Source organism: Coregonus clupeaformis, chromosome 29, assembly GCF_020615455.1.
Source record: "Coregonus clupeaformis isolate EN_2021a chromosome 29, ASM2061545v1, whole genome shotgun sequence".
NCBI lineage: Eukaryota > Metazoa > Chordata > Actinopteri > Salmoniformes > Salmonidae > Coregonus > Coregonus clupeaformis.
The window spans coordinates 33,175,182-33,188,689 of NC_059220.1; the positions used below are offsets into that span (position 1 = coordinate 33,175,182).

The 13,508-nt window shown below is 46.3% G+C and overlaps 1 pseudogene; it reads right to left on the bottom strand.

The window, feature by feature from the left end:
- Positions 1-13,508, bottom strand: part of LOC121544484 — a 244,163-nt pseudogene that overhangs the window by 37,767 nt on the left and 192,888 nt on the right.

Here is a 13,508-nt window from a genome sequence, read left to right on the forward strand (position 1 = left end):
ATTTTTTGTGTTTTGGAAACATATATTTTGTGCTGTGTCCCCACATTATTCCCACCCGACTGTCCCCACAACCTAATGACACATTATGGGAACCTTTAAAGAACAGACAAAATGTGTTCTGGGAACGTTCTTGCAACGTCATGTGAATATTTTACACAAACATTGTATAATCATCAGGAAGACTGGACAGTTTTTTTGTTATGAGAACATTTGCCGCAACCTAACGATTGTTCTGGGAACTTTCACAGAACCAATTTTGGTTTAATCAAAAATATTATTTGAATGTTTTGGGGATGTTATCATCCTAATGTTAGATAAAACCCTAACTAGAACTTAATTGGAATATTAGCTAATATACTGGGAATGTTCACGGTTTGTTGGGCTGGCAGTCAATAAATGTAATTTTTGGCTCACTAGCTAAATTGTACAGCCAGCATTTTGTCTATGTCATTTATGAAACCATAATGTGATATATGACAGGATTGGATGTTGCATGCAATTTCAATTACGTTTGAATTGCTTCGTGTATCAGCAAAATTGCTTGAGATGATGTCACTTGCAACTGAAAGAGAAATTGCATCTAAATTGCTTTGTGTGACACAGGCTTAACAGAACAAAGAAACTTCTCTAGATATATATAGTGACTGTAACAGAACACAGAACCCCATCTCTTCCAGTTCTAGATCGCTGAAGTGACTGTAACAGTCTGTGAGTCCTGTGTTATTTCCTATAGTTCCAGATCTATATGGTAGTGACTGTAACAGTGTGTGAGTGGTGCGTTCTCTCCGTGGATAAACCACCACTACTTTAATTACACGGCTACCTTGTTCCACGGTGATAAATGGCTAATTGCTTAATACTTTAATCAGTGTTCCTTCTTTGCGTAGATAAACTGTGACAGAGCCATTAATCCACATGCTCTTTTCACTCAGCCGCCAAACGGCTGGCTGCGGCAGATTCTCCCGTGCTGCCGCGTGCAGACTCCGTGGCTCCAATGAGCGATGCTGCATCCATCACGGGCCACGGTGACATAAAGATGTCTGACGCTTGCTAACTCACTTAGGGACGGCAGCTGTTGCTGAGCCGGGCTCGGTGGCGATTCCCAGGGCGCATCACTTCAGCTTCAATGACTTGCAAATAAACAGCTCAACAGTTTTCCAAAATAGCTTTCTCCTCTCTCCTCCCCAGAAGTAGCATCCCTCACACCCACCCCACCCCCACCCCCCACACACACCCACACACACAAACTCACACACACACGTACACACACACACACACACACACACACACACACACACACACACACACACACACACACACACACACACACACACACACACACACACACACACACACACACACACACACACACACACACACACACACACACATCCCTGCCCTATCTTCCCTTTCACTTCCTTTCTGGATGCCCTCTGATATTTACAGGGTGTTTTTTTTATCTTCCCCACCTCCCTTCCTTTCTCTCTTCCCACCCTCCTCAGGGAAATGTGAACTTTGACACTGTGACCTGGTGCTTACAGTGACCGTTCAATTCCCTCCCTCCCTCCCTCCCTCCCTCCCTCCCTCCCTCCCTCCCTCCCTCCATCGAGTGAGTAAAGAGATAGGGAGGGAGGGAGGGAGGGAGGGAGGGAGGGAGGGAGGGAGTAGGCACTCTAGTCTGATATATCCTCTAAAGCTAAAATTCCGTTCTTTTCATATCAGTCTTTCAACAGAAACACAATCCCTCTGTATTAGCATAGACACACACACTTACACACACTTACACACACCTACACACACTTACACACACACACACACACACACACATACACACACACACTGCACAGTACAGCGCTGTAGCTAATCTTCAGATTGATGATGGATTTGCATACATTCATTAGAGCGCAGGGGACTCGTGCTGACAGAAGGTGCTTAGGCAGTGTGAATTAAGGTTCATTCACTTAATGAGAAGTAAATATTTAGCCTGCAATGAACAACTGATAAAAATGTGTGTCGTGGATTACGCCAGCCTTTCGGCTACTAAACCCCAACTTAAAACAAACAAAACACTTTTAAATACCTGAATATAGTATCCTCCCTTTAACTTCATACACATGCATACACATCCACATGTCCAGACACACTGAACACACACACCAAACACACACACATTTTCAAAGTCACAGACACGGCAGGGAACAAGCACTCTATACGTATCAAATAACAGAGACTTTCACTATTATATTTATATTCCTGTGCACTCTGCATTACTGAGGGGACTGGGGGCATCCGGCACACACACATCACCCCATCCCCCCCCCCCACACACACGCACACACGCACATACACACACACACACACACACCAAATCCTACGCCACCCAACCCCACACACACCGCCTTCCTGTGAGGTTGCACTGTGCGTTGTGATAAAATCACATTGCATTGACTTTCTCACACCGTGTGTGTGTATGTGTGTGTGTTTGCGCGTGCGTGCATGTTTGTGTGTGTGTGGTAGGACAGGACAGAACAGAAAGACTCGGCATCCCCCAGAGACACACAAAGCAGACAGCTCTCCATGTGCTTATACCTCTCCGATAGAGCGAGGGATGGAGACATGAAGGGGAAAGAGGGATGGAGAGATGGAGGGAGAGAGGGATGGAGACAGAGCGTGAAAGAGAGAGAGAGGTAGCAGGTAAAGCAAAGGTAAAAAGAGCCTGAACATGAGACTGTATTGATTGCCCCTCACAGCTGTGTGTGTGTGTGTGTGTATGTGTGTGTGTGTGTGTGTGTATGTGTGTGTGTGTGTGTTGGTGTGTGTGCACTATAATATGTTTGAAGATCTTCACTCAAAGACCTCCCACGAACAGTCCAGGGTAAGCCCATCAATGGGTCCAAACCTGTGCCAAGCCAACACTTGAAAACCATCTGCTAAAGGGTGTGTGTGTTTGTGCTTGTTAGAGTGATTGTTTGCTTAAGAGTGGGTTGGTAATCTATTTCCTTGCCTTGGCTTCAGTTCCAGTGATTTCCTTACTTTCCCCAGTACTTTGTGATTAGTGTTTGATTGAATCCACAGCCCAACTCTAACCCTGGGTCTCCAACACAGCGGCTAACAGCTAGTGGCTAGCAGCTAGGTGCTAATGTAATGGCTGGAGGATGTTGTGGGCCATTAAGGTAACTCAATAGAAAAGACATCATCATAAACACATTAAAAGGAAACGTCTTCATCTGTTCAGCCTCCACTCCGTCTTCTAAAACACCCCAGACGGATGAAATGCACTTGTATCTGTCTGTCTATATGTCTGGTTGTCTGTCTGGAATGGACTCCTGTCTGTCTGCCTGCCTGCCTGTCTGTGTGCCAGTCAATTGGTTCTCAGTGCTGAGGAGAGAGTTTTGGCAGAACAATGTGAAGACATACGAGCGATGATCAAGCATGGCGCCACACACACACAGACACACACACAAGCCCAAATAAATAAATAAAACACACACGCTCGCTAGCTCGCATGCACGCACACACCCAGCCTCATCTCGTCGGGCTCAGGCTCAGCTCTTAACTACAGGAATAATTTCCTTCAGCAAATGGTCATAGTGTCCTTGAAAAGCATGTTTGATTAATACATTTTTTTCTCTCTCTCGTATTTCTTTTAGCATCATCACAGCCGTTTCCATCACCCGGGCTGATGATGGCACCGCGTTAAGATAACACCCCCGGACCGAAAGGCTTTTAACACTTAAACAGTGAAAAAGGATATTCAGATTTGCCCTTCAACATTTGGGCTGGTGCACATACTGCACAGGCGGAGGGGGAAGAGTTAGAGGAGCGCACACACAGAGAGGTAGCGGCTTAAGGAAGGGTGAGGAGGGGGAAGCGGTTAAGAGACGCACACAGCAAGGCAGTGACTTATAAGGGGTTAGGAGCGACGGGAGGCCAAATGGCCGAGAGTCCACTAAACCATCTTCATCCTACAACAAACTAAACAAACTACAGTAAATTGACACGCTCATGAGAGGAGGCTGATATTTTACATTTACATTTTAGTCATTTAGCAGACGCTCTTATCCAGAGCGACTTACAGTTAGTGAGTGCATACATTTTTCATACTGGTATGGTATTAGTCTGAAAACACTGTCGACGAAAACACTAGCATTTGTTTGCTGTCTGTCTCCTCTGAATTCCCTGACACTCCAATATGATGTTAATGTAGAATAAAGTACAACATAAACTGCAGATTAAACCAAATCTTCCACATCCTCAAACACACACACTAACTAAAGGACAGGCTGGCTGGAGGGGGTTATATTATATTTATTACAGCATTATTGTAGTCTTATAATCACTAAACGTCTGTTTACTGTCCTTCCCTTGACTCTGCAACCTGCGGTTTGAGTAAATCTACATTTTAAATGTAAGATAAATTAAGTATTTAACAGGGATCAGTCATAAAGTTGAGGGTTTGTTGGATGTTTGCTGTCTTTGGTCTGACTGTCAAACCAGAGCGGTCTAGATAGAAAGTTCTGATCTGGTGTGTGTGAATGATAGTTTTGAATATGACCATACAGTCAGTCCAGGTCATATAGTCCCACTACCCTACTCTCATACTGATCTAGTATGGATTATATTTACCACACCATGCTTGTTTCCATGTTGTTTTTGTATTGCTGTGTTTTGGCCTCTTGGCCAGGGTTATTGAGAACTGGTTCTCAACTAACTTGACATGGTTAAATAAAGGTTAACTAATTGAAATCTATGGCTGATGTGGTTGTTTATACCACATTACCTTGAACAGGTTCAACTGATCACATTTTGTTTTCCTGTTTTATTCTATTTCACCTGTTTAATTTCCTTTCCCCCCAGCTCAAATTCAATAGCCCTGCCCCGAGGATACACACATTTGTGTGTGTGTGTGAGCCGGCAGACGGCCTGTCTCCCAGCATTGCTGTTCCCCCGTGGAGTGTGTGTATGGTTCTTGACAGAGCAGAGTGTAATGTGTGATAGATCGCACTTCAGGGACCCAATAATCACATCACCCTCTATCGCCTATCAGCTGGCCACCGCAGGACACCCTTCAAATGGACACAGGGAGCCCTCACACTCCCTTCCTCTCTCTCCCTCTTCCTCTTGCTTCCTCTCTTTATCTCTTTCTTTAACTCTTTCTTTCCACACTCTTAAAATGTTTCCATCTTCGTTTCTTTCTTTCTTTCTTTCTTTCTTTCTTTCTTTCTTTCTTTCTTTCTTTCTTTCTTTCTTTCTTTCTTTCTTTCTTTCTTTCTTTCTTTCTTTCTTTCTTTCTTTCTTTCTTTCTTTCTTTCTTTCTTTCTTTCTTTCTTTCTTTCTTTCTTTCTTTCTTTCTGCTCATTTGGATTTGAATACTGCCTTTATCATCTCTCACTTTAACATTTTGAGATACTTAATCTATTCTCTTCCACAGTCACCCTAAACAAACAAAACAAGTGAGAGTAAAACTCCCAACAGTAAAAGAGGCTAACTGAACACTAACATCTCAGCAGCCATGTCCTGCAGAGGACGAATCCTTCAGAGTGTCGTTGAAAGTGTTGTTGCCAAGGTTAAGTAGCCCATCCTGTAATAGGTGTTGCTGTGTGTGTGTGTGTGTGTGTGTGTGTGTGTGTGTGTGTGTGTGTGTGTGTGTGTGTGTGTGTGTGTGTGTGTGTGTGTGTATGCGCGCGCGTGTATGTGTTTGGCGGGGAGAAGCAGACGCTCAGGTCGGGGCTGGAGCGGCGGCCCCGGGCCCACCGACAGTGCAGGCACCCGGCAAATGGCCTTTAGCATCGCTAACTGAGGTAGCCCAACTATCCATCATACCATATGTTCTCACTGGGAGAGCTAACGCTAATGAGAGATGAGAGGAGAGGGGGAAGAGGGAGGGAGGAGAGGCGGTGAAAGAAGAGGAGGAGAAGGAAGAGAACAGGGAGGAGAAGAGGTAGAGGAGGAAGATGAGGAAGAGGAGGAGGGGAGCATTGTGCTCACACCAGGAAGACAACGCTAATGAAAGACGAAAGGAGGAAGGAGGAAGAGAAGGAGGAGAGGGAGAGAGGGAGTAAGAGAGTATTAATGTAAGATATTGCAATATATGACTCAGGAATTGATCGCAAAATATTTCTACACTACTGAAAATTCTGACACTTCGACAGAGAAATTGGCAATCAGAGCATTCCATTGGAGATTTAGTAAAATGGTTTCCTCATGGTTTAACTTAGCACCCATGTTATCTAGTTCAGAAAGCCCTTGTGTACTCTTGAGTACTTGATGGTACAGTACAATATAAAGAGAATCTGTGAGGGCAGAGACTAATGATGCTATACAACACATCCTTATGGGGTCGTTGTTTATATGTTGTGTGATAAATAGTGTGTAGTGTCCAAGTCTGGCAGTGTGTGCTCTTTGACTCCCGCAGTGTGTACCCTGCTGTGTGTGTGTGCATGTGTGTATGTGTGTGTGTGTGTGTGTGTTTCCTGCAGAGTGCTTGGCAGTGCCCTTGCTGGTGCCATCCCTCGCCCACTCTATCATCTGCAGCGACAAAGATGTCCCCCCCATACACACACACAAACACCCCTGCCCATCTGTGCCTGGAGGCCTGCGCTCAGAGACACCACGGGGGAGAGACGACCCCAAAACGGAGCAAGTCCCTCTCTTCCACCACTTCTTTCTCTACCTCTCCTCCCCTCTCCTCCATCTCTCCCCAGTGACATTCTAAAGTCACTGAGGACCCAGGCTAAACTTTTTTTGGGGAAGAGTAACGTGGATGTGGGTAGGACAGACATTTGTTGTGTGTATGTTATACACTGAAAACAAATATAAACGCAACATTCAACAATTCAAATATTTTAATGAGTTAAAATTCATACATTATAAGGAAGTCAGTCAATCATTAGGCCCTAATCTATGAGTTTCACATAACTGGGAATACAGATATGCATCTGTTAGACACAGATACTTTTTTTTAAAGGTAGGGGCATGGATCAGAAAACCTGATCAGAAATACTTTTAGAAAAAAGGTAGGGGCATGGATCAGCTGCCCCCCTGACTCGGAGTAGGGCACCCCCGTACAGCAGGTGTCACCCACCCCTACCGACACACGCCCCTGTCCCTCAGAGAGAGAGAGGGGGGGGTTATGGTAAATAAACCAATTAACTTTATTCTCTTTTAACCTTAATTTTTTTATCGTTTTTGAAGAGTTATGAAACTTTAAACAGATGGAAAGCTCTCAATTTAGGTAAATTAAATAGGATGCTGTCACACAAGCCTTCGCTTTGGCTCCCCTTCCTGTCCAGCTCAGGCGTTCGGCGTCGCCGGCCTTCTAGCTGCTGCCGAACCTGCTGCTGGCAAACGCCCTTCACTCATCAACCCCGGACTTGTCTCGTCATCATTACACACACCTGGTTCCAATCCCCACTCTATCACTGTATATATACTCCCTCTGTCATTTGTCTTTGTCGGTCATTGAATATGTTGCTTGTTTTCCTGAGAGGAATCTCTCCTACTATTTCCTGAGTACTTTATATTTTGCACTGTGGGATTCGTCCCGCTTTAAACTATGGTGCTTTAATAAATTCAGTAGTTATAATCCTGTGATTGCCTCCTGCCAACTCCTCTCTACACTACACCACCTACGCACAGAGCAAGACACCGAGACACCTCCCCTATGGCAAACTCCACCCGCTGCCGGTTCCACAATGACCCTGGTCCCATCTCTCCATTGACTTTGTCATAGACCTTCCCCCCTCGGAGTGGCACACCACCGTCCTGGTCGTTGTGGACCGGTTTTCCAAAGCCTGTCGTTTCATTCCTCTGCCTGGTCTCCCTACGGCTATGCAGACCACGGAGGCTCTCTTCTCTCACGTCTTCCGGCACTGCGGGATCCTGGAAGACATCGTGTTTGACCATGGTCCTCAGTTCACCTCCCGTGTCTGGAAGGCCTTCATGGAATGACTGGGGGTCACGGTCAGCCTCACCTCCGGGTACCGTCCCCAATCAAATGGGCAGGTGGAAAGGGTAAATCAGGAACTGGGTAGGTACCTTCGTAGTTATTGTCAGGACCGGCCGGGGGAGTGGGCTGCGTTTCTGCCTTGGGCAGAATACGCACAAAACTCCCTCCGTCACTCCTCCACTAACCTCACATCCTTTCAGTGTGTTCTAGGCTATCAGCCGGCCCTGGCACCCTAGCACCAGAGTCAGATCAAGGCTCCTGCGGTGGACGATTGGTTCCGGCGTGCCGAGGGGGTATGGAACACAGCGCACACCCGTCTCCAGTGCGTCGTCCTCCGGCAGAAGGCGCAGGCCGATAGTCACCACAGTGTGGCCCCGGTCTTTCACCCCGGTGACAGGGTCTGGCTTTCTATGAAGGACCTGCCCCTCTCCTGCCCTGCCGGAAGCTGGTTTGTGGGGTCGTTCAAAGTTCTGAGGAGATTCAATGAGGTGACGTACAGATTACATCTCCCTGTCAATTACCGTATCTCACCCTCATTTCATGTATCTCTCCTCAGGTCGGTGGCAGCTGGTCCCTTGGCTAGTGCTGCACCCCACGACGCACCTCCCCCTCCCTTGGACGTCGAGGGAGCCCCGGCGTACTCCGTCCGCAGCATGTCGGACTCAAGGTCTCGTGGGGGGTCTCTGCAGTACCTGGTCGACTGGGAGGGGCACGGTCCCGAAGAGTGCTGCTGGGTTCCAGCGCGGGACGTCGTGGACCGTTCTCTCATTCGGGATTTCCACAGGCGTCGTCCCAACCGACCCGCACCGCATCTCCGGGATTGTCCCAAAGGTCGGGGGGGTACTGTCACACCAGCCTTCGCTCCCACTCCTGTCCAGCTCAGGCGTTCGGCGTCGCCGGCCTTCTAGCTGCTGCCGTACCTGATGCTGGCAAACGCCCTTCACTCATCAACCCCGGACTTGTCTCGTCATTATTACACACACCTGGTTCCAATCCCCACTCTATCACTGTATATATACTCCCTCTGTCATTTGACTATTTCCTGATTACTTTATATTTTGCACTGTGGGTTTCGTCCCGCTTTAACCTGCGACTACCTCCTGCCTACTCCTCTCTACACTTGTGACAGATGCCTATGGTTTTCTTGTGAGTCAGAATATTTACAAATGTAGACTTTGCTAAATTATTTCCTATGGGTGTGTACTCACCGGTTGCTATGGGAACGTAGTATCCACCACAGCATTGGTGGTCCGGGAGAGGTGGGCAGAGCTTACCACCGCAGCACACATAGTGGAAGGAGTTAGGTGAGGGCAGGTTTACTGATGTGGACCACACCATCACAACACACCTGGAGAACACACACATGCACACACACACACACAAACACACAAAGCAAGCAAGAAAGAGAGAGAGCGAGAGAGAGAGACAGACAGGGACACGGAGAGAGAAAGAGAAAGAGAGAAAGAGAGTTAATTAACAGTGCAACATGCCCTGCTCCCTCCACCTGTATGTTTTCAGGTAGAGTGTATAAAATGGCCGCTGTATGTATTGCTCTTGTTCTACAACTGCGGGCCTGTGTCTCTGTAATGACTCTACTGTATTATGGGATACAGTGTGTGTCCTTTTATCTTCATCTCCCTGGTGTGTGTTTGTGTGTGTGTGTGTGTGTGTGTGTGTCACGCACGTGTGTGTCGTGTGATTCCCGCGCTGAGGGGACAGACGTATTGCGTATGGGTAGCTTGCCAAATTGGCAGGCTTTCAATGACATGAGGATTGCAGCAGTCGTCAGACGACAAGTTAATCTGTTTAGTGAAAACAATGGCTGGGAGAAGGACGACGACTGTGTCTCCTGCATAAATGAGACTGTTTCAAACGTCTGACTGTGTCTGTTGTGTTACAGCAAGAGAGCTTTGCACCAGCGTTTCTCAACTCCCAACGGGTGCACTGTTTTGTTCAAGCCCTACACTTGCACACCTGGGCCTGTATGCTTAAAAGTTATAAGCCTCTTAGATGAGAATTACTTCTAAGTCGCAAAATTCGGAGATAATTCTCACAATTATGAATTGTATAATTGTAATAATTGAACTACTCAACCCTATAATAATTTCATCAGTTGTGCCAGTATTGGACCGGAACAGAAATGTGCTGCCCTGGGGTTACTCGAGGACCAAAGATTAGATGTTTTTCTATGGGTCAAGTAAGTTATTCTATTGGTAAGAGTACGTTATTATATCGCTAAGAGTAAATTATTATATGGGTAAGAGGGAGTTACCTGTCTCTGAGGATGTCCCACACACACCCTGAGAGGTGGAGCACTGCATATAGGAGAATCTGACCCTTCACCCCCAGGTGTCACCCCTGTCAGAGTCTGTGTTTTATAGACTTAAAATATTAATGTTTCTCTTTCTAACTCCTGTGCCATTGGTATATACCCTCACCATGAAGGAGATAGAATGAATACTTTTTCACAGACACACACACACATTTGTACTACATGAACAGTGTTTATACACAGAAATCACATGAAAAGTGTGTATGTGTGTGCGTGTGTGTGTGTATGAGTGTGAGAAGGAATATCAATAAATAAAAAGAATATAAGGAGAGGTGAGTTTCTCCCTTTCCCTATACATTAGTGCAGTATCTCTCCAGGTGTCATTTCTGTCTTATTCTAATCCTTCACTGGGAGAGAGAGCCTGGAGCAGGATTCAGAGCAGAGGTGGGTAAGCCTGTGTGTGTGTGTGTGTGTGTGTGTGTGTGTGTGTGTGTGTGTGTGTGTGTGTGTGTGTGTGTCAAATCAAATCAAAATCAAATGTATTTATAAGCCCTTTTTACATCAGCAGATGTCACAAAGTGCTTATACAGAAACCCAGCCTAAAACCCCAAACAGCATGCAATGCATATATAGAAGCATGGTGGCTATGAAAAACTCCCTAGAAAGGCAGGAACCTAGGAAGAAACCTAGAGAGGAACCAGGCTCTGAGGGGTGGCCAGTCCTCTTCTGGCTGTGCTGGGTGGAGATTATAAGAGTACATGGCCATTATTAAGGCCAGATCGTTCTTCAAGATGTTCAAACGTTCATAGATGACCAGCAGGGTCAAATAATAGTCACAGTGGTTGTAGAGGGTGCAACAGGTCAGCACCTCAGGAGTAAATGTCAGTTGGCTTTTCATAGCTGAGCATTCAGAGGTCGAGACAGCAGGTGCGGTAGACAGAGAGAGAGAGAGTGGGAGGGAGGGTGTTAGAGGGAGAGGGTCTAAACAGCAGGTCCGGGACAAGGTAGCACGACCGATGAACAGGTCAGGGTTCCATAGCCGCAGGCAGAACAGCAGAAACTGGATCAGCAGCACGACCAGGTGGACTGGGGACAGCCAGGAGAGAGTGTATGTGTGTGTGTATGTGTGTGAGTGCATGCGTGTGCATTTGCACATGCATGTGTGTATGTGTGTGCGTATTTGCGGCACTTGTCATATTTCAATCAAATCCTAAACCGTGCCACAATTCCCTCTCTCTCTTTCTTTCTCCTTTCCTCTCGTTCTCCACCTCTCTCTTCGGGCCAGACATAGCAGAATTAATGAATTAGCTATTGATTAAATTCCACTCGGGCAAATCCAGCGTGGTGAATGAATGAAGTGTTTGGGGCTCATGTAGGCCAGAGAGGGACATGTCAGGGCCATCGATCTGTGGTTAGTATTCTACCGGGGCACAAGTTCCACGCCTCTTGATTATGACAGGTAGACAGAAGGAGGGAGGGAGGGAGGGAGGGAGGGAGGGAGGAGGAGAGGAGAGGGGGGAAGGCTTCTGGCTTAGTCCGCCATCACACACACATGCATGCATGTACACGCACGTACACACACGCACACACACACACACGCACACGCACGCACGCACACACACACACACACACACACACACACACACACACACACACACACACACACCTTGGGCTGAGCACCTGTGTGTGTGGAGGGGCTACGTCTGCAGGTAGATCCTCCACTGTAGTCACCTGAGTGGCATTACTCTTCACACACGCATACACAGTACACACCTCCACCTGTGATAAACAACTCATACACCTTCATACACAGTACACACCTCCACCTGTGATAAACAACTCATACGCCTTCATACACAGTACACACCTCCACCTGTGATAAACAACTCATACGCCTTCATACACAGTACACACCTCCACCTGTGATAAACAACTCATACGCCTTCATACACAGTACACACCTCCACCTGTGATAAACAACTTAAACATCTTCATACACAGTACACACCTCCACCTGTGATAAACAACTCAAACATCTTCATACACAGTACACACCTCCACCTGTGATAAACAACTCAAACATCTTCATACACAGTGCACACCTCCACCTGTGATAAACAACTCAAACATCTTCATACACAGTACACACCTCCACCTGTGATAAACAACTCAAACATCTTCATACACAGTACACACCTCCACCTGTGATAAACAACTTAAACATCTTCATACACAGTACACACCACCACCTGTGATAAACAACTCATACACTTTCATACACAGTGCACACCTCCACCTGTGATAAACAACTCAAACATCTTCATACACAGTACACACCTCCACCTGTGATAAACAACTCAAACATCTTCATACACAGTACACACCTCCACCTGTGATAAACAACTTAAACATCTTCATACACAGTGCACACCTCCACCTGTGATAAACAACTCAAACATCTTCATACACAGTACACACCACTTGTAATACACAACACACCCCACTTGTTGAAAACAGAAGGAAGGGAAGTGCTGCTAAGGTAAACAATAATAGGTTTTTGTAGACAGAATGTGCTGTTTGGTAAAAGGGGTCAATGGGTCATCACAAAGAAAGGAGGACCAAGGCACTCATCATATAATTAATTGACATGTATTTATTTGCATGTTCAATGGAAACAAAGATTAAAAACTCTGACGCGTTTCGGCTGCATGCCCTTCGTCAGGGAGTACACCCTACTTGTTACCTAAGGAACACATCTTTATAAAAGTGTGTGTGAATAAATGTGTGTAAGTGTGTTTACGTGTATCTCATAGGCGGTGAAGGGCAGTAATCCTCCCAATATGTTTGATGCTGATGTGTTATCAGCAGTGCTGTGCACAGTCCCGTCTAGATAGACAGAGTAGCCAATCACCTCCCTGTTAGCCTGTATAAGAAGAGACCACAGCACACGCACTGTACTGCTGTTCACTGGAACCACCTCTGGAGGATGTACCTCAAGACACACACGCACACACACACACACACACACACACACACACACACACACACACACACACACACACACACACACACAAAGGTTAAAACACACACACACACGCAGTCAAAGGTTAAACACTTTCTCTCTTTTTGATCTATCTGTGCCTTTTTTCTCCCTCTACATCTCTTTGCCTCTCTAACCCCTGCACAGAACAAGTCAGAATTAACAGGAGAGTGTGTCGGTGAGAGAGTGAGAGAGATAAAGTGTGTATCCCAGTAGGCTTTTAGTGGGAAATTGAATCCCTCCTGTGT